A 25,178-nucleotide genomic window follows, 5' to 3' on the forward strand; every position below is an offset into this window, starting at 1 on the left:
CTCCCGCCAGGGCGGCCGGCAGGTCTGGTCTCCCGCCAGGGCGGCCAACAGGTCCCATTTTCCGCCAGGGCGGCTGGCTCCCTAGCCTGGGCCCAGGTCGGCTTGGCCTCAGGCCGGACTAACTTTGAGCTACTTGCTTAAAGCCGGTGCTACAGACAATTCAGGCCTGCCCTGCCGAACAGGGCCCCTGCCTGTAAAGCCAACACACGTGGTTGGAGCTTAAGGTAGCCAGAGCCAAGGCTTGACTAGGCTCAAGCGGGAACACGTGGCTGGATTCAAGTTCTTAGGCAGAACTTGTGGCTACGGTTCTTGCGCTTGCTCTCTCTCTCTCTCTCTCTCTCTCTCTGGATTCACACCTCGGACACTAGGAGGCTGTTTTGAAATTCCCTTGGATTGGTACTGTTCTACGAGGACTTGGTAAGTCATTTAACATATCGAATATTTTAAAGGAAACTATTTAAAAGAGAAATTTTTTCCACATTTTAAAAAAAAATGGGTTTTCTGTGTTCATTGGAAGAAAATTGGGCTTTGTTTGCAATTTTAGACAGTCTGACAATGGAACAGCTATATGAGAAGATTAATGTTGACCGAATTATGCTTTTTATTACTATGCTTATTCTTATTTTACAATTTAAAAAGATAGTCAATTTAAGTGCCAGGATGACAGCGTTAGAAAAACTTGATAAACCTGTAAAAACTCAAGAAGAAACTAACAGTGAAGTTGCTTCAAGATTGGATCATAGGGTTACAGAAAGAAAGCCTGTGTTCACACAGTCACCCTTAGTTTGTCCAGTAACCATACAGCAGTTGCCTGATCAAATGACTACACAAAATATTTGGGCTCCAATTGAAATGTTAGATTTACGAAGGTTTAAGGAGGCAATAGTATCTTATGGCATGCATTCCCCGTATGTAAAGCAAATGTTAAACTCTTGGTCAACATATAATAGGATTGTACCACAGGATTGGCGGGAGCTGGCACAAGCTGTTCTTGAACCCAGTCAAAGGCTTCAGTGGCTAACTTGGTTCAAGGATGAAGCTAAAAACATAGAAAAACAGTGGAGGGATAAAGGAATACAAGTCTGCCAGGATCAGCTTATTGGAGAAGGTCAATATGCTTCAGCACAAGCACAATGTTTATATGATGTCCAAACCCTAATTTTATGTCGAACAGCAGCCTTGAATGCATGGGACAGAGTTGAGGAACCAGGAAAAAAAACTGTCATTTACAAAGGTTGTACAAGGCCCAAAAGAATCTTTCACAGATTTTTTACAAAGACTGGCTTCAGCAGTAAAGAGAATGGTCCCGGATTCAGAAGCTAGTAAGATAATAATTGAAACTTTGGCCTTTGAGAATGCGAATGCAGCATGCAAAACAATAATCAGGCCGTTAAAGGCAAGATCTGCACCTTTGGAAGATTGGATTAGAGACACGGTTAATGTTGAAGCTCATGAGCATGATGATACGTGGGTAGGAGAAGCAATTTCAAGAGGTTTGAGGAATGTTAGATGTTTTGGATGTGGAAAGCAAGGACATTTGAAAAGGGACTGTAAACAGGTCATTCCTAGAAACAATGTTTCTTCAAGGAACAATGGCAACAGACTGCCCCTTCCTTCTGGAGTATGCAGAAGGTGTGGTAAGGGAAAACACTGGACCAACGAATGTAGATCAACAAGGGACAGACAGGGTAATCCTTTGCCTCAGTCTTCGGGAAACTCCCAGAGGGGCCTCATGCAGGCCCCAATAGCAAATCCAGTTCAAACCTTTCCTGCAGTCGTAGAGGAAACCCCTACTCAGAACAATTAAATAACCAAATGCCTATTGGAATAAGTCATGCTGGTCAGGATGATGAAACAGAGAGAATAGAAAATTCAGGAGAAAACATAAAGAAAATTTTTTGGCAAACTTCTATTAATGAACAAAGACCAAAATTATCCATAAAAATAAATGGTGTTTTGTTGTCTGGTCTGGTAGACACAGGTGCGGACGTTACCATAATTGCACCAGAATTTTGGCATCCAACTTGGCCTCTTCAGGAGGTAAACATTCAACTGTTAGGAATTGGGACATTATCTCAGGTGAAACAGAGTGCAAGATGGCTCGAATGTATAGGTCCAGAAGGACAGAGGGCAAAATTAAAACCATATGTGGCTAACATAGCTATGAACCTGTGGGGTCGAGACTTGTTACAACAATGGAATACTCAGATTAACATCCCACCAATCTCAGAAACAAATCATAAACTAGCACATGTTTCTGAGAGAAATATTAGAAGGCAATATTCTGAATGGTCACCAGGCATCCATATTATACAAGAACAGGGCACAACAACTGATGATCTTCCACAGACATCAACAGCTCTACCTTTAAAATGGTTAACAGACAAGCCTGTATGGGTCCAGCAATGGCCTTTAACAACAGAGAAACTCCAGGCTTTAGAAGAGCTGGTAGAAGAACAGTTAAATGCTCAGCATATTGAAGAATCAACCAGCCCTTGGAATTCTCCTGTATTTGTTATTAAGAAGAAATCTGGTAAATGGAGAATGGTAACAGACCTTAGAGCAATTAACAAAGTAATTCAGCCTATAGGCTGAAGATGATGCCCCAACACTGCGGAGAAACCTCAGGTGACTGTCCAGGCAGCTGGCTGTTTCTGTCAACTCACAAATTTTTTGGAAGTTGCTTGCATGCACTTTCTGTTTTTATTTTTGTTAGCTAATATTATTTCCTTCTTGGGTCTCTGAGGGAGTTGAAGATTAGGTAGCTATAGTTGAAGGTTAGTTAGTTATAGTTGAAGATTAATTAGGATAGAAAGTGAATTAGATACATTTTGGACTTAACAAAATAGGATAGATAATGAAATTATTTTCTCTGAATTTGTCAAATACAAATGGACTAGACATTGTTTAGACATTTATTACTTGTATATATTGTATATAGTCATTGTACTTTTGTATATAGTTTTTCTTTTGTTAGTTATAACCTTTTTCTTTTTTTTTCCTTTTTATTAAAATAGAAAAGGGGAAATGTGGTGGTATTTTACTTGTACTGAAATGTGATTTTAATTGTATGTTAATAAATAAAGTTGTCTGGGGGTCAGAGCTATTAGAGTCATAGCAAGTGCATGGCAGCGGTGGCGCATGCCTTTAAGGACCTGGAGGGCGGTACATTCAGGCAGTGACGAGGCAGTCACATGTTTGGGTTTACAACCAATGAGAAGGTAGAACAGGAAGACTTTAAAGACAGACACACAGGAAGTAGGTCCTTTTCGGAGAGCTCTCTTGGCTGGAGAGGATCCCTGAATCAGGAAGGGTGAGGCTCTTAGCTCTGACCTCTTGGCTTTCTTCTCTGAATTGGCTCTGTGTTTCTTATTTTATAAGACTGTTAGTTACATCTACAGGAGAAGCCTGTGGACTGCTGACATTTCCTCAGAAGAGGGATTGGGGAGGTCATTAGACTCTCACTTGAGATTCCAGCCGCTCTGTGAACACATCTGTATGCAGTTCTGCCTTGATTGCATTGGGTCTATCAAGATGGCATATCCTCAGGGTCTTGGGAGGTTCTAGAACTCCTGTCTTGTAATATCCACACCCACCCCAACCTGTGCCATTGGGATAAGTGGTTACAACAGCCTCCTCTGGCTTATTTACAGCTGCACAGGATACAACTTGGCTTCAAAGTCCTAGGCCATGTAGTTTCAGAAGACAGGAGAAAATTTGCATTGTTCACAAGCACTCAGGTAGTGTTCAGAGGCCCAAGTCACTTGCTGGATGCTTCAGACCTTTATGTTGATGGACCAGATTCACAAAGCCACCCTCACTGACAGCCCAGGACATCCAGAGCCAGGAAGGGGACAGTCTCTGTCATAGTCCATTGCCTCTAACAGCTCCCAGACTTCATTAGAGATCATTGTGCCACCCACAGCTAGGAACTCAGAAGTCTTAGGTGTCAGTGGCATGCAGTGATACTTGGTGGTTCCTAGTCTGCTAATAGCTATAATGTAAAGTGTGAGAATCTCCAGCTTTGGCCAGGGATCTTTTAACTCCCTGTTATTAGTGACACACAATGTAAATGATTGCAGTGGAGGTAAAGTGAAGTGCTGATACTGAAACCTCATTAGTCCCTCGGCACTTCCTTCCCACACAGTGTGAAAGCAGAGTGCCCCCAGAACAGCAGCTTCAGCCTTGACTATCCCTGACACATTAACAAACTAACCATCAGAAATCCTTGACTCTGGGTCAGTCTTTAGGAACCTAGAGAAGCAGGGTAGGCCCATTGCTGACCAGAAGCTGCCAGTTCCTGAGCCCCACTCCTGGAAGAGCCAGCTTGAGCCCCACATCCTCCAAGAGCACCCATCCCCTGCCCAGAACTCACTGTACCTTTCCCCTGACCACTTATTTCCCAGTGTCTGACACTGAGGCTGAAGGCCAGCTTCCTTCTGCCTCTCTCTGGTCTCCTTATGCTCTCCATTCTCTCTCCAAAGCATCCTGCACAGTCTTGCAAACATGTATGGATCAATATAAGGGCACTGAACAAATGCCCCACTGGCATTTGGTGTTGTCACAACATTGGTGACATCACAGGAGATGCCAGGGCTCTCCAGGATACAATAGAATGTTTCAGAAAGAGACTGCTGATGCCATATTGTATAGTCCTTGACTCCCTGCTAACTAGATCACCCTTAACTGACTTTAATACAAGGTATGAAAAGGCCAGACAAATATCTAGTCTAGATACATAAGTCTAAAAACTAGGCCTCACTAGACCCCACTTCCTGCTTCTCAAAAACAAAAAGCCATTCATCACTGAAGCTCCAGATAACAGGGACAAGGGGAATACCAAGTATACAGGCTTAGACAAATAACCAAATAAGGACAAAGCCTGAAAAACATCCAGGCTTGTCCAAAGAAAAAGACTATAACCTTGACCAGCCCCCAGCTAACTTTTAGCCAGTAGACATTACTAACAATAATGCCACTCGCACAGTCCCATTATACCTAAGATGAGCTAACTTCCCTAGACACTCCCCAAAATTAGGCTTAAAAGGACCCAGCACCCCTTCCCCGGGGTCGCTGACATTCTGCCTTTGGGCTGGTCAGATGGCCTCAGTATACTGGAATAATAAAAATACTCTTGCCAATTGCATATGTGGATAGTGGTCCTTTGTGGGACGTCTCCAGGACCCCAACAGATGCTCTTTCAAGGAGACTCTCCAGTGTCACAGGGAAGCCCTTGAGTATCTCCTCCTCCCAAAGCCAGAGATCTAAGTCTCTGCTCCATTACAAACTTTTTATCTGTGGGGAGTTAACGGTTCACTTTCAAAACAGTGCCCAGGATTTACCCTTTCTCTCCTTAAGATCCATACTCTATAGGATGAGAAATAAAAGATCCTGAAAAAGTAGGTCAGGATGATGCAGTTGAGGAAAGATGCATCTCCTGAAGTGAACAAGCACCTGGGGAAGATCATTGAACTCTTACAGTTGTGAGGCCATTAAACCAAAGAGAAATCACATATGTAATGATAAAAATTTTCCCCTGGAGTCTCATCAGAGCTCATGTCAGCCATAAAGCTGTTAGTGACAATGTGAGGAGCTGTTGACAGGTTTGCCTGGAGCCCCCTGAGCCGAGATGAGTGTTAGGATTCTGCCACTCCTCCAGCTATATGACCGCACATGCGGTTCAGTAGCAAAACAAGGGGTCTTACGTCTTATGTCATCAGTGTGCTGCATGATTATGCAATCTGCACATGCGTGGCATAGCTCCATAAGCCCACAGGCACATGTGCAGGCGAATCCTTAAAAAGCCTGTCACAGACTCCTCCCCTCCTCTCTCCCTGCATGTGCCTTTCACAGGCCTGCTCACTCTCTTCTGTACCCCCTTCTCCTAATAAAGCTCTGATACTGGATTCTGTCATGCCTCATGACCTTTCCTCACAGAGTAAAAGCGCTGTATAAAAGTGCCATATTTAAAACTGACGTGAGTCCTCAGATGTCAAAAGCAACCACTCCCAGAAAGCTTATGAAGGCCCAAACCTAGAACCAGGAGGTTGAGGAAAAGAATAGTGGTAAGTAAGAGATCAACCTGGACTATGTAGAGGCATCAGGAGGAAAAGAACACACACACACACACACACACACACACACACACACACACACACACCCCAACCAGCACTGTGTCAAGGGGACAACATGATGTAGTTCTCTGCTGTGGTGTTTCAATCATCAACAAAAGCCAAATTCCCTGGTCTGAACCACGGGTGACAATTTCCATGCTATTTTAAAGGTGGCCTTGCTATTTCTGGGTACAGTATCTATTAGAACATGAAAAGGACAGGCCAGGAGCAGGCAACAGGAGAGGCTCAGGGTTCATGCAACACAAAGCTTTATTTAAGCCACACCTCACCTTTTTACTTATCCTGACAGACACTGTAAAGAGGAGCTGGCCCATGATCAGCCTGAAGTGTATGTTCTCCAGATATCTGGATTTTTTTTTTTTTTCCTTTTCTCCAAAGTGTTTTCCTTGGAACCTAGGCCTGAGGAATGCTGCCTGGCGATCTGAGTGTTTTCAGACATTGAAGCCCTAACCCAGTAAAGGAGGTGACAACTTTATTTCTGAATATGGTCTCGTGGAGTCCAGCAAGTTGAGGTTACGCTGGAATGGAGGAGCAAGGCATGTGTCTCAACTGGTGTGAAAAGTGTCTTTATTGTGAGTATTGCAGCTCTGGAGGGAAAGGTATCCTGACTTGGCAGGAAGTCAGGCTGTACCTGGGGTACAGGGGGGATGGTCTTCCTGCAGTATGTATCAATCCTGGTCTTCTCCTGGAGAGAGCCCTTACAGCTGAGCTCTGCTCAGTTCCTTTGTGGGAATATCCTAGCAGAACTGTGCTTCTTCTGCTCAGGCCCCAGAGGTTACTTCTGCTTCACTCTGCCAAAGAGGAAAATCCCTGCGGAAATGTAGCAATCTCCTCTGGCTCTGGGGAAAAGTTGTTACTTTTTTCTGCTCAGGCCCCCTAAGGAACGTCTCAGCAAAGGTTCTTCTTTGTTTTTTCTGCTCAGTCTCCCTAAGGGAACATCAACAAAAGAAGATCTTTACCGAAAACTCTTCTAAGAAAGAGATTTATTTGAGAAGGAGGTGTCCAGCACAGTGGCTTCCTCTGTCGCGGTGGGAAAGGACTGCTCACAACTGAACAGACAGAGGGGCCTATATAAAGCTTCTTAGGGGAAGAGTTTCTCCAGGGAGAAGATTTTCTGCTCAGGGATTGATTAGTTTTCCTGCTCAGGGATTGGTTGGTTTAATTGGTCAGGGGCGGAGTTGGTTACGATTTCAGGGCAGTACTGTGACTCCTTCACTGGTCTTTTTTTAGCCTTTTGGCTCTGGTTTCAGGGCCAGGGTGGGTTTCTTTCACTGGCTCTGGTTTCAGGGCCAGGGTGGGTTTCTTTCACTGGCTCTGGTTTCAGGGTTAGGGTGGGTTTCTTTTACTAGCCCTTTTACCGTACATTTATGAACATAGAAGAGTGGGGGAGAGGAAGACAAAAGGAGAGAGGAGGGAGGAAGAGAGAGAAAATGAATGAATGAGTGAATGAATAAATGAATGAGTTCTTTATGTATGTGAAGCAGAGATGAGGCAGTGGGTCAGGAAGGCAAGGTATGAAAGATTGCCTGCAAATTCCAGCAATTAAGAAAGAGGCCTGCAGCCAGCTGTGTCCATGGAACTTCGGACAGCTTGGCCTTTTCAACAAATAAGTGAGACATCACAGTTTCATGAACCAAGTCCCAATCCCAGGATACAGTTATCCACCCCAGCCAAATATACACAGAAAACCCTCTTGTATCTTCCTGCCACGTATCCCACTGATCCCCCATACCTGAAGAATCTTAATGTTCTTTCAAACACCCTGAGGTCCAGCGACAAGGGACAGCACCTGCCCCTCACAACACTTCATCTCAGCCCACCCTTGGCACTTGGATTGTGTTTAGAAAGGGGACTGACAGATGAGACTCTGCTCAGCTGGTCTCAAAGTTCAGAGTTGAGACTCACCCCTCTGTGGATGTCAACTTTCATCTCTCTACAGGGTGGGGAGTGTCTCCCTGGTCAGCTGGTTTCTTCTCCCTCCTTTCACAGGCTCCAGGTGACCCAGGGGACAGCCTCCTCACCCTACAGGATACAGCTTCATTTCAGAGCCCTCAAGTCTGCCCTCAGAAGCCAGGGGGATATTGGCAGAGTTCACACTCAGGTGATGTAGAGATTCCCAGGTTATCTGCCTGTCACTCTAGAGCCTTGCTGCTGCTGGAGATGACATGCAGGGCCAGAACATGGTCACCAGACTAAGCAAACCATCCTGCTTGATATCAGCCCTGGGCTGACAGGAAGGACCCATGCTCTTTCCCTGTCCACTGCCTCTTAAAGCCTTTCAGAATGTGAGCTGGGTAAATGTGTTATCTCTGCTTGTATATTTGCCTAGCAAAGAAAACTCCTATACCCACAACATAACTTCTCATCTCTTTGGCTGCAACAGATTCCTCTTCTAAGTGCCTGCTCTTTAGTAAAAACCAACTTGTGCCTTCCATTTGCTTAAAGTCTCCTTTCAATAGTTCATATCTCCAGAGATTTTATTAAACCATTGGAAAATGGGCTAATGCAGACATCATCTGTGTTTAACTTTATGAGTGATGCACCCTAGCAACTACAGCCATTTATGTTACCTGCACTTTTATTTTCTAAATAAAATACAAAACAAAGCAGATCTGAGCTTTCCGAGATCTGCATTGACATCAGTTATAAACATCCCAACAGAATTATCTGCCCGGTCCTTCTCTGGCTTTAAAAGAGGAGTCTATGTGTTCTGTGAACATTTACCATTAAGTCTGAGCAAATTCCTCCTGCTTGAGGCTTGCAGCCCTCACCTCTGGCTGAACTTTGGACATCCTTCCAGGAACAGAATTTTCTCAGATAACAACTGAAATAAAAATAAGCATATAAAACTAGATTATCACAATACTTAAAATAAAAATGTTAGCCTGGTATCAACACTGTTACATGAACATCAGCATGCTTCCACATAGATAGGAAGCATTAATATCTGAAATTGTGCATGTGCACAATGTATACATACTAATTCCTCAGGTGGTTAATGAATGCACTGCTCCCAGTGGAAATGTAACATCTGCTGAATGTACAGTGCAAGGAATACTGAACTTGGAATATTCTGGCACTTCTCATTCAAAGTACAAAAGATGCAACTTTGGACACATTACTAGATACGTTAGTAAAACGTTCACTGTATGATTGCTCTTGCAGAGGACCCAGCTTCCATTCCACAAGGTAGCTCCCAACCCTCCCTAACTCCAATTCTAGCGATATTCTGCCATCTTCTGGCTTTTTTGGGTACTGCAAAAATGTTTTTGGGTTCTGCAAAAATGAAGATTTTAAACGTGTTGAGTATTATGTTTTTACTGACACCCTCACAACCTATTCTCATGTGTGAGTTCATGTGTTATGTCTTTTCTGGTAATTTTCTTCTTGTTGTATTTTGAAACTGGGTCCCTCTCTGTATTCCTGACAGTACTGGAACTCATTATGTCTGTAAACTGTGCTGTCCTCAAACTCACAGGTATCCAACTGACTCTGCCTCCAGGAGCTGCAGGAAAAGAGGGTACCACCATGCCCTACCTTTTGGAAGTAACTGGTTTTGTTTTGTCTTTTGAGACAAAATCTCACTAGGTAGCCCAGACTGTCTCAAAACTTGCTATGTAGACTAGGCTGGCTTAGGACACAGAGATCCACCTGCCTGTGCATCTCAACTGTTGGAATTAAAGGCATGTAGCAACACATCTGCCATAACCGTCCATGTATTTTTAAAAGAAAGAAGAGAAGCTACGTTCAGAGGCAAAAGTTTCAGCACTATGGACTTAACCAGTTAATTCTTTTCTTTTTCAGATGGACTGTGAGGTAGGTTCCAGCCCCAAGTCAGACTCTCAGTGCTACAGTGACGAATCCCTCATTGGCATGAGGAGTCAAGGAATTCCTGCTCATTCACCTCAGTTCAAACTTGGTTTTCTGTCTTACAGGTTGGAAAAGAAGTATATCTTATACTCATCTGCTCTGATTGTGGTACCATTGGGCAGCCTGTACAGAATGAGGAGTAGCTGTGCCCAGGAGGTCATGTTTCTCACAGACACCATGGATTCAGTGAGCATGGTGGCTTCTGGGCACCTGCAGTGTCTCCATGCAGGAATGGCAGAGTCTCAACACACTCAATAGGAAGGGCAGGAACCCACACAAGCTGAGGAGCAAACGCTTAGGCTTGCACCCTGTACTGCCATTACGTGGTGAAGGGGGAAGCCCCATGCCCATCCTTTTTCACTGGTATAGAGACAAACTCAACAATATGGACTTGACTTTGTGAGACACCTAGGGATTGATTAAAAGGTCACAGCATGCCAGAGGATGCATCCAAAATCCTTCTCCTCCCTGGAATCTGCTCTGTGATTAGGAGGAAATGTCCACACTGAACAAACCTTGAATATTCTCTAGTCTCTTCTGTGTGGAAGAAAGTCGTGGGAACATGACCAATGTGAGGGCTGTCTTTGGATGGGATTCTGTCTGAAATACCACAAAACACTAAGTAGAGGAAAACAGCATTCTTTACATGATCAGTGGAAGGCCAATCAGACTTCAAAAAGTGGAGTCAGGAGTTGTTCCAGCATCAAAGACATTGCAGTATTTCCAAGAGCTATCAGACAGGGTGGGGGTGACATAACAGGTTTCAGAGATTCACTCAAGTGAAAATCTGCACCCACAAGCCAGAGCAGGCATGAGGGGCACCTGCCCTACACACTACTTCATCACAATCTAACCCTGGCTCACTGAAGGCTTACAACTTGACAAAGTGGCTGGCGGTTGGGCTGCTCCTGGAATCCACACCCACTGGGAGCCTTGGAGTGTGAGGACAGAGTCAGACCAAAGACAGCCCCTGCTGTACATGGAAGACATGCTTTCCACACTTCCTGTCCGTGCTGACCCTCGGCCCTGGGCTTTGCTTGATGACATGAGTGCCACTGAACCCCTATGTGGATATGTTTCCTATGGTTGGGTAGTGACTGTCACCAAAATACCTTTGATGCGGACATAAGGGCAGGACATGTGGCACCTGGGTCCCCTGGTTTGATCCCTTCTCACAGGTCACAGAGGCCATGCGGGGTCCTGAAGGTGGAGCCAGGTCCCTGTGGACTTTGGAGGAAACTTGACAGGAGTTTGTTATTGTTAATGTTTGGGTTTTTGTTGTCAGTCTTGGGGCCAAACCTGGGACCCTCACATGCTGGGCAAGGGCTCTGAAACAGCAGTGGAGCATTTCCAAATCCAAACAAACTCCTGAATTTTCCCAAACCTGGAGCTTTCTGAGCCATTCACATGATGCCACAGATGGAAGATTCCTCATGTGGCATCATGGAATGGATTGCCACCAACAGAGACACAGTGCAAATGTTGCAGGGGGTCTTCCTTGGGCTCTGAGGGTAGGAGAGCTGACTGATAAATGGCAGGGCCAATGTGGGAGATTTTTGGATTATAGTTGTGTCTAATCTTCAACATAACTGGTTTTTTGTTTGTTTTTGTTTGGAAAGACAGGTTAGCCTGGAATTTGTAGTCTTCCATCCTCCTGCCTCAGTTTCCCAAGTGCTGGTATCACAGGCATGCATTCCCATGCCCAGCTCTTCTTTATGTGTATCTGTAAATATTCAAAAATCCAGAAATAACCAAAATCTGAAATGCATGTGGTCCCAGGTGTTTCCCACAGAGAACTCTTGACATTTGGAAATCTAGGAGGCAATGTTTTTTGAATGGCTACTTCATTGCCAGCCTGAGGCCCAGACCCACAGAGCAGCCTGTGTGAGATGGAAAGTCCCATGGTCTGATGTCCCTGGTGGGGGTTCCTATGCAGCAGAGCTGACTCGGGCTGTACTGTAAGGCCAGTGAAACTGCCTCAGAGCCTGACACTAGATCCCTGATGATCTTACCACCCCTGGGGCCTTAGATGTCTCCAACAACAGGGCCTTAATGGATCTTCACTCTTAGCTTGTTAGTGAACTGCCCTTCAAAGCAGATCACTCTGAGGTAGGAGGATTGGGAGCATAAGGCCAATCTGGGCTCCATAGGGAGACCTTGTTTTTATTTATTTATTTATTTATTTATTTATTTATTTATTTATTTAGTTTTTCTTAATCATTAACTTGAGCTATAGCCTATGCAGCTCCAGAGGTGAAACTCGTAGGCCCTGGGTGTAGAACATTTCCTGTATTTTATTCATTAAAACTCTGTATAAGCTAACATTATTATTATCAATTAGACAGTATAGCTTAGGGAGGGATCATCTTCATGACAGTCCACAGATAAAAATCCCCAATAGATCAGGATGTTTCCATGAGATAAACACACTACATTACAGGCAATGGGGGTCTCCCATATCCATTTACACATTGCAAAATACCAGAGAAAGATTACAGCAGCAAACATGTAAAGGCACAGCAGGAGCAAAAGACATTCTGGGGTGTGTGGTCTTAGAGCCTTGCCTAACCAAGACTGACCCCTCAGAGAGTTGGGCTGATACCTTCAACTTTAATTGGCACCTGCTGCTTGGGGATTAAAAACATAGAAAGATCATGTGTTCCAGATCAACCTGGGTTACAGAAACTGTGCCTCAAAGAAGACAGGCAGACCAGGACAGGGGCTCAGTTAGCGGAGGGCTTTCCTAGGGTACACAAAGTCTTAGCTCCATACCCTCACCATATAGACATTATCTTGACATCCAGGCAGGAAGGAAGATCAGGACTTGAGGGTTAGCCTTAGCTTCTTGGAGAGTTGGAGGCCAGCCTGACCTACAGGAGACATTGTTGAGAGAGACTGAGACAGAGAAAGATGCTGGCTTTTCAGGACACAGGCAGGTCGACCCTGGCAGGAGAGCTGCCTTGAGAGGTGTGTAACAAAGTTTGTGGCAAACTGTAATTAAGGTGTCCTAGGTCATACTTGGAGGGGTGCTGTCTCCAGGGTACCTGATACCTAGGATGGTAAGAGTGACCTCAGAAAGAAGAATGGCATGTTCTGAGTGCTGTTGGAGTTAGGGGAGGTTCTACAGGAGCCTTTAACCTTGTTCAAGCTGGGGAGACAGAAGGCCACAGCAGCCTCGAGGGTTTGCTGGCAGCACCCTATGTCCCATCTTGGGCACCTATATGTGGGTTCTGGGTTGTCATAAGAGGTCAAAAGTCAGGTGGCTTAAAAGAGCAGGAATGGAATTTGCTGGTTTGGAGGCCCAAATCCCAAAGATTCTAGGCAGGGGCTCCATTCCCTGTCCACACCCCATGCCTCTCACTGGGAGATGACAGGCAGGGGCTTCTTCAAAGGCTCTGGCCTCAGAAAGAAGAATGACATGTTCTGAGTGCTGTGTAGTTAGGGGAGGCTCAGCAGGAGCCTTCTCACATTGTTCAAGCTGGAGAGACAGAAGGCCACAGCAGCCTCCAGGGCTTGCTGGGAGCACCTCCTCTTCCCTCTTGGGCACCTATATGTGGGTGCTCAGTTTTCATAAGTGGTCACAAGCCAGGTGGCTTTAAACAGCAGGAATGGAATTTGCTGGTTCTGGAGGCCCAAAGTCCCAAATCCTGTAGATTGCCTTCTTCAAAGGCTCTGGGGGAAGGCTCCTTCCTGCCTCTTCCAGGATCTAAGACTTGGGTGGCCTGTGGCTCAGGTTACATCCCACCAGTCTCCATCTCTGTCTTCCACTGAATTCCTGTGTTCTTTATTATGTCCTTATTGAGACAGGGTGTTCCTGATTACCCCTCCTAGATTGAACTTCTAGACCCTCCTGCCTCGGCCTCTCCAGTGTGGGGTCAGGCTTGGGGCTGTAGCTCAGTGGTAGAGTAATTGCCCAGTTTGTACAAGGTCCTGGGTTCCATTCCCACTGCTGAAAAGATCCCGGAAACTCACATGCCGTGAACACATGACTGTGCAACCATGCCAACCTTGTGTCTTCTAAGACTGGCAGACAGTATATTTAGAGCGTGTTCTAACTTTCTATGATATGTTCTTATTCCCTGGCTTCTGTTAAGACCCTATTCCAAAATAGCTTCATACTCCAAGGCTCCCAGCAGGTGTGGATCCCAGCAAGCAGCTCAACCAACTTCCACACTGGCCCATGGTGCCCTCCATGTGGGCTCACACTGAGAGCTCTGGCTGGATGTTACACTCCCATGCTTGCCCACAGCCTTGTGGCCATTGGTCATCAAGGAATGAGGTCACTCAGCAGTGTCTGGGCCACTAGACACCCACAGTTCTCCTGGTATTCCATGCTAGACTTTGGCTGGGGTCCAGTCAGCCCACGATGCATTCCTAGAGCCAGCTACATGTCCCGGCCAGCGGGATCTTCAGCAGAGACCCTAGAAGGGGGAATGGCGAATGACGGGACAAGAGACACAAAGAATTGACAGCAAGACAGTATTCTGATTAAGCTGCAAAATTTTATTTTTCTCAGGTGGGTTTTATAGTAAGCAGACCAGGAACTTTCTTTGGGAAAAGATCAGGGGACTGTTGAGTTGCCAAGCAACCCAACCAAGCAACCTAACCACAAAACATTGTTACTAATGGTCACTGTAGCAGAAAGACAAGGAAATGTTAAGTTATTTTCTAATAACTCAGGACTTGTTCAGGCATGTCAAAAGTTTCTGGTTAGTGGCTCAGTACTGGACAACAGAAACTTAACTCAGGCAGGCAATATGGCATGGCTCTTGAAATTGTCCTCGGCAGCTACACTATTTTTTTTCCTTTTTTCTTTGCAGTGTTGAGAATGGAAAACAGGACCTTCGGCATGGAAAAAAAGTGCTGTAGCACTAGGCCAAGACTACAGGGCCATACTGAAAGATTCTAGGCAGGGGCTCCAACCCCTAGCCACTCCCCAAGCCCCCACTGGGAGATGCTAGATGCTAGGCTCCACCCTCTAGACACTACCAAAGCCCCTCAGTGGGAGAGTCTAGGTAGGAACTCTACCGCTGGGCCACACCCCACACTTTTATACCCTGATGCTCTGTGCTGTCCACCTTCTTGGCTCAAATCTAGTAAGTACTAAGGTGTACCTCCCAAGTGAGGACACCATGTGACTGCCTAGACTTACCCATTCAGGCATACCATGCTGGCCCCAGACCTAAGTATCATCAGGCTGTAGTGTCCTCTCACAGCAGAACCTTTGCTGGAGGTGTCTGTCTGGGGTTTTGTGTGCACTGAACATCAGCCCCTCAGTCATGGCTAGTTCTTTATGTTTTGGGATCGGGGTACAAACTCTCAAACTCTTGGATTTGGGATCCAGGATAAGAGGTTGGCTACCTTATCCCCAGGCAGTCATAGGTTGTGTTTGCTCCATGCCTAGAACTTGGCTCCTAGTAAGTGGGGATTGAGGGTGCATTCAGCTCGCCCATTGATGGCTTCCTGCTGAAGCCCACGTTACTGCAGAAGTAAATACACCTGCCAGAGCCTGGTGTGCAGTGAGATATGGCATGGGGAGGGGTGCAGTGCAGGTGGTAATCTCTGGACAGCAGGAAGCCATCCCCACACCCCTAGGGAGCAGAAGGAACCACCAGCCCTGCTTGGAGAAGCTTCCAGTAATGGGGATTAGGATGAGGTGTCATGCATGCTGGGCTGTGGGTGGCCCTCAGTCACCATAACCCTGCCCTCCAGAGCCCACAAGTCCTTTCTCTGAGGCCCTGACCCTGCAGGAACCTGAAGAAACTCCAGAGCTGGCATTGTGAGCAGTGTGTGTCCTGCACGTGGAGGATGAGAGCTGGAAGGGACTCAAGGGCTTGGAGAGCACTGGTGGCGCGGACTGGCTTCTTTCAATGGGTGAGACCGTCCTGCGGGCTCACGACCAACCAGTGGCCCCCTTAGCTGCCCTCTGCAGAGCCACATCACTGTGCAAAACAATGCTCCAGAGAGAGTTTTTCTCCATGTTTCCTGAGCCTTTTTTTGGTCCCAAGCCTGGGTAGTGGGGAGCAGGTGTGCCTGTCCAGGCCCCGCTGCATGCCTCTGAAGGGATCCCAGGCACCTTGAGCACATCCCACTTTCCTGAGAAGGGCATTCATGCATGTGGAGACCCCAAGCTGCCCAGGACCTTCCAGGCCTCCCTTCCCTAGCAAGGAGCCCAGTGCCTTTGAATGCTTCTGGGGAGCTGCTGCTTAACCTTCTCTGAGGAATTTCTGTTCCATCAATAACCTCCCTTTGAAGCTGTTTTAAAAGCAGTTTTAGCCGGGCGGTGGTGGCGCACGCCTTTAATCCCAGCACTCGGGAGGCAGAGCCAGGCGGATCTCTGTGAGTTCAAGGCCAGCCTGGGCTACCAAGTGAGATCCAGGAAAGGCGCAAAGCTACACAGAGAAACCCTGTCTCGAAAAACCAAAAAAAAAAAAAAAAAAAAAAAAAAAGGCAGGTTTTTTTTCTATTTATATGCATAGTTAAGGATTGACACCAGGCCTCAGGGCCCCTCTATCATTTCCTACCCACATATTGCCAATGGCTGTGAGTCTCAAGAGGTGTCAGCAGCAGACTGAAGAGTCCTTCCCCAGAGGAGAGGACCTAGTCACATGCACTGTGGTTTATACACAAAGCTGCTTTAAATTGTGTAAATTAATTAATTAATTGTGATTCTTAGCCAGGCAGTTGCGGCCCATGCCTTTAATTCACGCATGTCTTCTAAAGACACGACTTACTCCCCTTTGTGTGTGACAGAGCAGAATTTACCTAGAAGTGTATCCCCCTCCATTAAGTTAAACCCAGCTGTCACAGAGAATTCGGGATTCCTACTCCCTTGGAGAATGATGGATGGCAAAATTTTACAGTTTCAGAGGAACAACCTTTAGTAGTAACAGTGAATCCCACTGCAAACGAGCATTTCAGGACACAGATCACTGTCGCAGCCGCTGCACTACAGACTGACTCTGACACCCTTCTTCGCCCAGGGCCGCAGCCCTGACAGCCACCACCTCCCACTCCATGGGGCTATCAGCCTCCGCCGCCGCCTTCCCTGCTTTCGCGCCTCCTCTTCCCCAGCGGCCGGCCCCTTTCCCGGGGACAACCGCCCCCTCCTCCAGCCTCCGCCTGCACGGCAGCCCGGCGCCCAGGCCGAGGCCTCCCAGGACAGCGGTACCAGTGACGGCTTCTTCCCGACGCCGCCGGACGCCGCCGCTGACTCCGCAGTCCCCGCCCTCCCCGGCCCGATACCAGCGAGCATCCGCGGCCACCGCCTCCGGCCCTGGACCGCCATGCGGCCTCTGCTGCCCGACATGGCCAACAGCGCCTGCGCGCCCGGCATCGGCTAGAGGCGGTGATCTTAACCCAGGCGGCCAGGCGACCCCCACACCGCCACCTCCCCACAACCCCAACACACACATACACCCCACGCGGGACCAGCCACTTTGCGCCTGCGCAGTGCCTCCGCCAGGCCGACCACCACAGAGCAGCCTGGGCCTCCCTACATGCTCAGGCTCCACCACTGCCAGTGGAGCTAGCTGAGCAGATGCAGCCGCTGGTCCAGGCCGCCTACGAGGGCGAGATGCAACGGAGGAGGTGGAGAGGGCGGGACGCCGCCTGTTGTGACTTCGCGAGAGGGTTAGGGAAGGCGAGGCTGAGGCCGTGCAGGCCACAGAACCGGAGCAGGAGATTGACCCCTGGAGGGTGAAGTGCGTGCAGGAAAGGGAGGAAAAGCCAGAACAGGGACTCCCAGCGGCTGCTGATGGGGTCTTATCTGAAGTAAAGAAAAAAACAATCGGACACTGAAAGAATGGTGGACATTCTGCGAGCTTTAGAGAAACTGAGGAAACTGAGGGAAGAAGCTGCAGCAAGGAAAGCGGTCTCTACTCCCGCCTCAGCAGGTGAAACTTTCGAGCACCATCATCAGAGGCTGAGGAAACTCATTAAAAAGCGCGCTGAGGGCTGGGGAGATGGTATCTTCAGAGGTCCTGAGTTCAGTTCCCAGCAAACACACGGTGGTGGCTCCCAACCATCTGTAATGAGATCTGGTGCCCTCTTCTGGCCTGCAGGCAGAACACTGTATACATAGTAAATGAATCTTTTTAAAAAAGAGCTCTGAACTGTATGAGGCTGAGGAGAGAGCCTTCAGAGTTATGCTAGGAGAACAGGAGGAAGAGAGGACAAGAGAATTAGAAAAGAAACCAAGAAAAGAGAAAGAGAAACTTTTACTTCAGAAACGAGAAATTGAGTACAAGTTCTTTGGAGAGTCAGATGAGTTCCCACTTGCTCACCTCTTGCAGCTGTTCCGCAGGTGTTACCTCCAGGTTCAGCACTCCCTGCCCGCGCTCATTCACATAAGGCATGATTGGGATCAGTACTTGGTCCGATCTGATGGATCATCCTAAAGGCAGCTCTGTTCCCCAGGGAGGAAGGGTCCTTCCCGCACGATGCCCAGCAACCGCCATTAAGCTGCACTAAGAGGCTCGAGGAGTGTGGTCCAGCAGGCGAAGCACTGCAGCTCTAGATATTCGGGATGCTCCATGCGGCACTGTCCTAGCTGGAAGTCCTGCTTCCTTCTGTTCTCTGCCCTGACCAGAGGTGCTTCTTGAAGCACGAGATAATAAGGCGTTTCGGGAAAGGGCCTAGATGAACTGGGGTTACTAGCACGGGCCAGGGCCTCGGCTCACTAAATCTGCCTGTGTTTTGAGGGGCTTGGTCTGGTGTGGCCTGCTCCAAACCTTTGCTCTAGGCTTGTTGTATATTGGTGGGTAAGTACAGTCAGCACTTGTTTACTTCTTGAAGGTGTTCACTGAGGAGAGGTAGCAGCCACTACTCCTGATCTTCCCAAAGCAACTGCCCTCCAGCTCCCAGGGGTGCAGGTCAAAGTCTGACCTCCAGTTCTGTTAACCCCAGTTTTGGTGCAATTGGGAGGCTGCTCCCGAGGATGATGGCAGTGGCTGTAGACTGGGCTGTCAGGAATGCTGCCGGCTTAGAACTGTTGTCCTGTGGAGAGCGTGGAAAACCTCTCCACGCTCGTGGCGCCAGACCAGCAGTGCCTGTGTTCCGCATGAAAGCGCCAGGGGATCGAGCTGTGTGGGCTCTCCAGGAATAGAAAAGTGTTTTTCTATAGGATGCCAATCTCAGTCACATGGTAGGTGCTGGGGTAGCTCTGGGATTCTTTTTTTTTTTTTTTTTCCCTTTAGCTCAAGCTTCTAGAAATATCCATGTAGTAAACGTTTGGAAAAGAGCAAATACGAATGGTAAATTTTATTTTTTTATGTTCATTAACAAATGGTACTGTGCTTGGACATGAGTCATACGACATTATGGATTTTGTTTTGCTTTATTCTGAGTTGTGTTATTTAATTTCCTAAAATCTAAATAAATACCATTTTCAGTGTTTCATTTTTTTAAAAAAAGAGAGCATTTCAGAGATGTCTACTGGTTCAACATGGACCCTGTGTGTCTGCAGTTTTTCATATCTCAAAGTTGTAGACTGGGTGATTACTTGAAAAAGAGCTATGGGCTTCTTGGACAAAACATCAGGGAGACATAGGCTGCTAGAAATTGTACATTAAAAATTATTGGTGCGCATCTCCTTAGGAGCACAAAGATTTGAGCAGAGGAAAAGCCATAGCCCAGGTAGACATGGGAGGTGCATTTCCACACAGAGACTGGCAGTCCCTTTTCTGCGGTTGCACCCAGGGAGGGCTTCAGAGAAGGCTGAAGCACATCCAGAGCTGCTGGGCATACAGGAGAAGGGTTCTGAGAGTACAAGTTAGCATTTGTCCTGATGGGCCTTGAAGGATACTTTAGTAGGGATGCAGCAAGTGAATGCAAAAGACTTTGAGCAAAAGCCTGTAACTGTCTCATCCTTAGCCTTGGGAGGCTTGACCTACAAAGCCCCAAAGAAGTATGGCTACACTTGTTTTGAAAAGGCGATTACAATCCACAACTGCCTTCCTACCATGTGTCTAAGGGCAGCCATGGCCTATGGGTCCTGCCTGAAAGATATGCTGGGGTAAAGGTGGCACAGAACTTGTGGCAGTGGCCAACCAAGTGGTCAAACGTGAGACCCATGCCATGAGGGGAGCCCATGCTTGACACTTCCTGGAGGGCCAGTAACCAGAGGCTGGACAGCCCAGAGACCTAGGAATAGAATCTTATTTCCTGAGAGGTATTAGAAAACATGGGGATGTTTCTCAATAAGTTGGGAAAACTATCCAATGCCCTGCTTGTGTTGAAGAATCCTGCTTGTGTTGTGAACGGCAGTCTCTCACTTCTCATAGCTAAAGGATGCAGAGGAACCCTGTGAAAGGGCATGGGAACCATATATTTAGGGCAGGAAAAGGGCCTTACTTTCAGAGATCAGGCAGGGTAATCAGAGTCAAAAGGGTCTGGGTATTAGGAATTAGCAAGGTGAGCTGAGACCCAACCTACATCGAAATCCAATATGATAGCTGTCCACAGATAGACATGAAGCCGGATGAAAACCATCGAGTCAGTCATGTTTTGTTGGGGTAGAAGTGATTGATATCTAGGTGGAACTTGTGATTCCCTTTCTTCAACTGCAGCCTTTCCTAGCTATACTGCCCTGTGCCTGTTGGGATGCTGAGTACCCTGACACCCCAATAAGCCAGATGTGCTGGCAATGGGGATCTACAGTGAGTCTTGTCACCAGCCACAGCAGTGAGGCTGCATGTCTGTCCCTTCAGCCTGCAGCAGTGTCCCTGGAGTCCCCACCAGGTGCCCTTGCTCATGCCCCATTAGGACCTCTTCTGCCTATTGACAACCATGAGGCTCTTGACTTCTCTGTAGCCAAGAGCTCTCACTTGCTCTGCTTTCTCTCTTAGCAGCGCTATTCCCTTTGAATGTATGAAATAACTTCTGGTCATGCCTAGTGTTTATTTTCTGTCTCTCTGCTCCAAGCTAACTCCCACAAAGGTGTGGAGATGCTCAACTCTTTTGTTCATGCATGCTCCACAAGCCAGAGCCAAGTAGGTACTCAAAGCATTTGCTGAATAAATTAAGAAATTTGACCATTAATTAACAATTAACCAGCCACTAATTGGCTAGAGAGATGGCCTGGTTTCATATTTAACTATTAATAACACACATCCAGGTTTTTACATGGGTACTGGAGATCCAAATTTAGGTCTTCGAGCTTATACAGCATGCATTTTATCTTCAACCATCTCTCCAGATCACCTACTTCTCATATTTATCTAGACCTCAGCATGGAGCAAATACAGTAATCTGGTAAAGGATGTAAAATAATTGAATGTTTTTAATGGAGTTTTAGATTCAGAAAAAAGACATAAGTATAGATCTTAATACTTTTCAACAAAGAGTGAAAAGTCATACAGAAGGTCCTGTATCTCAAGAGTCCTGGAGACCCAGGTTTTCAAAGTAAAGGGGTCAGACAAGTTCTGCCCAGGGCACTCTAGCCAGGTCAGGCTGGCCTCATCCTCAGAGAGTGTGCCAAAGGTTAGGCTAGACGCACATATACAGTTCCACCGTGTGTTTTTCCTAAATTGTAATGCATTCACTTTTCAATTAGAAGATCAGTAAAACATTTTTAAAGATTATTTAAAAATAATCAGAGAATCCTGTAGTCCATGGTTATTCTTATTTGTTTATGGCCAATTTATACATGTGTTTTATATAGTTATAGCCATGGTAAACACAAACTTTTATTGCAGGACTTTTTAGCATAATGTATTAGAATAATGTTTTGTTGCTACATATATTTTATATGTTCCATTTTTATTTTATTGTCTTATTTTTTAATTCACAATTTTGAAGGCTTTCTCTTTTTAAAAAAATTAATTTGTGTGTATGGATGTTTTGCCTGCGTGTATTTCTGTGTACTGTATGTGTGTCTGGTGGCCCAGGAGGCCAGAAGAGAGCATCAGATTCCCTGGAACTGAAGTTACAGATGGTTGTGAACCACCATGTGGGGCCTCTGGAGGAGCAGACCATGTTCTTAACTGCTGAGCCTCTCATCAGCTGTTATTTTCCATCTTAAAGTAACTACATGGTATCACATTGAGCAAATATCTTGTGTTTAATCATCCTTCAACCCCCAGATTGAGTTTGTTGTCAAATATGTACTAAAAATTTCTGTGGTGACTTTGTTTTACAGTAACCCAGATATATAGAAAACAATTTTTAGCAATGGACTAAATATTTTCAGACATTTTAAAACTCTGGCCAGGCTAATAGTCTCATGTTTTGTTTTGTTTTTTAAGCAGACAAACAAAGGATGCAATATAACACTGAAGTTTCAAAATCTCAGTCCAGATATGACATTAAAACCTTAAAGCAAATGAACTCTTAAGGCACCTTTTAAGTCCCTGTTATTAGCAACAAAGGACAACCTGAACAGCCTGTGCATACCAGACCACAGGACAGGAGTCTGCTGTGTCTGTGTGGGCTGCATGAGATTTACGATTCCTAAAGGACATTGAAGGTAGAGAAGATGCCATCAAGCTAGTCAGAGCCCTCCTCTCTCCCCATGCACATGCATGTGCACATATGTGCTCACATACACCTGCACAATTCACAAACAGAAACATATGACACAGCACAACCACATAAAATTACATACACTCAGCTACACACACATGCACACATAGACACACAACCATACAAACAACATGCAACAAAATGTACGATACACACAGGCAACCACATATTCATTAACACGTAATACATATAAATGTGCATGCACACGTGTGCACACACATACACACACATGCATACATACCCATACACCTTTTTGCCTTCCTACAAGCTCCTTGACCAGCAGAGGTGCCTGAGTTTATGTTGCCTCTGTTAATCAAGTGTTAAGAAATGGAGAACCACTGAAGTGATTCTGTGTACATGCACGATGAGTACATTTAGGAGTTAATGCTGTCATAGTAACAGACAGTTGACTGTAAACAATGATCATGTAGACTTAGATATGTGCATACTTTGAATGTGTAAAAATCATATTTTTACTTGTTCTGTTTCAAAAATTATGTCCTTTTTTGAGATTGCCTAGGACTAGAAAAAAAAAGGAAAGAAAGGAACCTGGCTGAATAATAATAATATTAGACTTACAAGGACAATTTCATCTTTTTAAGTACTTCACATCTGTGGCATATGGCTCTAGAATAAAAATAAGAGCAATTCAAATAGTGTACAAAGACATCCAAAGCTGGGATGATATATTCAAAAGTTTGTATTGAAACATGAAAGACAGAGACATTTTGAAAGGGAATCTCGTCACATTGCCTAGTCTGCTTTCCCTGTAGAATTCCACTTTTGTTTCCTGGGATGATGCCAAAGGAGTCTTTACCCTTGAATTAATGTGTCTTTCAGAGACTTAGGGCACTAAGCTACCATAAAGGAACCCTGAACTCATTATGTTGCATGTAACATCTGGAACTCAGGAAATAATAGGGTTGTGAAACGGTTTTAGGACATTACAGTGTGAACCTGAACAACTCTTAGAAGCTCGTTGTGGTTTTATAGATAATTCTGTAGTGTCTGTTAAAAACACCTACATTTACTATATAAAAATTAGCACTGTGATAATCCAATATTTACATAAATTCATATCTAATTAGTTCCCATACTGATTATAGGTTCACCTTTTTCAAATATTAAATTAGTAAGCATTCAGAAACTTCAATACATAATAATTTATAGAGGAATCAATACATTGACTAATTCAAGCATTTGTTACCCAATAAAAAAAGGTGAATGGGCTTTGTACATATTACTTTATTTTACCAGAGGGAGCTCAGTGGTAGAACATTTGCTCGGCCTGCTCAGCACAAGCTCCCATCTTCATGACAGACAAATGTCCCAGAGGGAGTGCTGGTACCAAGACCACCACAGCTGAGGCTACACAACCATGCCACTCAGGCAGTGGAAAGGAAGAAAGCAGAACGGACAAGAATCAGGCATGTCCAGCTTGTTTCCTTGTAAGGGAGGAGGCTCCCGAAAGTGCTTCTGAGTAATCCCAAATATATTAATGAAAGGGACCCTCTGTCTCCCAGTGTCCAGTATGCCTTTTCTCAACAACATCCCATCTGTTCATTGGGTTTCAAGCCCAGCCCACCCTCAGTCCAAGTGATCTAGATGCAGATCCATCTCCCCCTCCCTTCCTCCTCTTTCTTCTACCAGGATATAAGTTTATCAAAAATAAGGACTTGGAGCTAGGGAGATAACTCAATGAACGCCATGTAAGCATGAGGGCTCCCAAAAGCTCACATAAAAAGGCTGGGAGCAGCGGTCTCAGTATTATCATAATCTCAGTGCTAGGGAGGTAGAAGCAGGTGAGTCCTTGGGGCTCACTCATCAGCCAGTCTAGTCTAATTAGTAAGGTTCGTGTCAGTGAGAGACCTGTCTCAAAAAACAAGTTGGACTGCAACTGAGGGACAGCATCCTACGTCGAACTTCAACTTCCCCGTGCACATGTATCCACACAAACATGTATGTATTTGAGCGGGTGAGGTCACACACACACACACCACTTCATTTGCCTGTTTACACTGCCCCGCCCCCCAGCATTTTAAGCAGTGCCTGGAACAAAGCAGGTGCTGAATAAATATGACTGAGGAAGGGTCAAATACCTAAGGCAAAGCTGGGAAGTGATCCGAGAGAAAAACTGGATTTTGATGACATTTGAATCTATGGTTTTGCTTTGAAGTCTGGAATCAAACAACATTCATTCTGTAAAACAGAAAAGTGTTCCTATGAGATGAACAGACTGGTACTATGAACAGAAAGAGCTGAAAGGAAGCAGAAACAAAAAAGACATTGGCTGTTTCAAAGTTACCCTGCTTGTAATGCAGAGCAGGGATGGGAGATGGGACAGGAAAAGAACTGATTAGCTAATATCCGGGTACTTCATGTTGTTTCTTTTGTGCAAGGAGTAAGACGCCAAGAGCATCTTTATTGTTCTGCTTTAAACCGACCTGTTAGGGAGGCACGCTGCTGTCTGGCTCATTTCAGCCTGGTGGTGTGCAGCCGGAGCGAGTCTCCCCATTCTCTTTGACTAAGTCCCTGGAGCCTGTGCAGGGCTTTAAATGATGCCTGTCCTCTGCTTTACACTCCCGTTAGAGGGTGAGCTGCTTCTAGACGTTGACCTTGGGTGAAGGATGTCATCTTTGATGATCATCCCTC

General features: G+C 45.9%; 1 pseudogene; it reads left to right on the plus strand.

The window, feature by feature from the left end:
- Positions 1-5,409: 5,409 nt before the first annotated feature.
- Positions 5,410-25,178, plus strand: LOC128105945 (programmed cell death protein 7-like; annotated as a pseudogene).

Source organism: Peromyscus californicus, unplaced genomic scaffold, assembly GCF_007827085.1.
Source record: "Peromyscus californicus insignis strain IS unplaced genomic scaffold, ASM782708v3 Scaffold_9__1_contigs__length_137607984, whole genome shotgun sequence".
Lineage (NCBI taxonomy): Eukaryota > Metazoa > Chordata > Mammalia > Rodentia > Cricetidae > Peromyscus > Peromyscus californicus.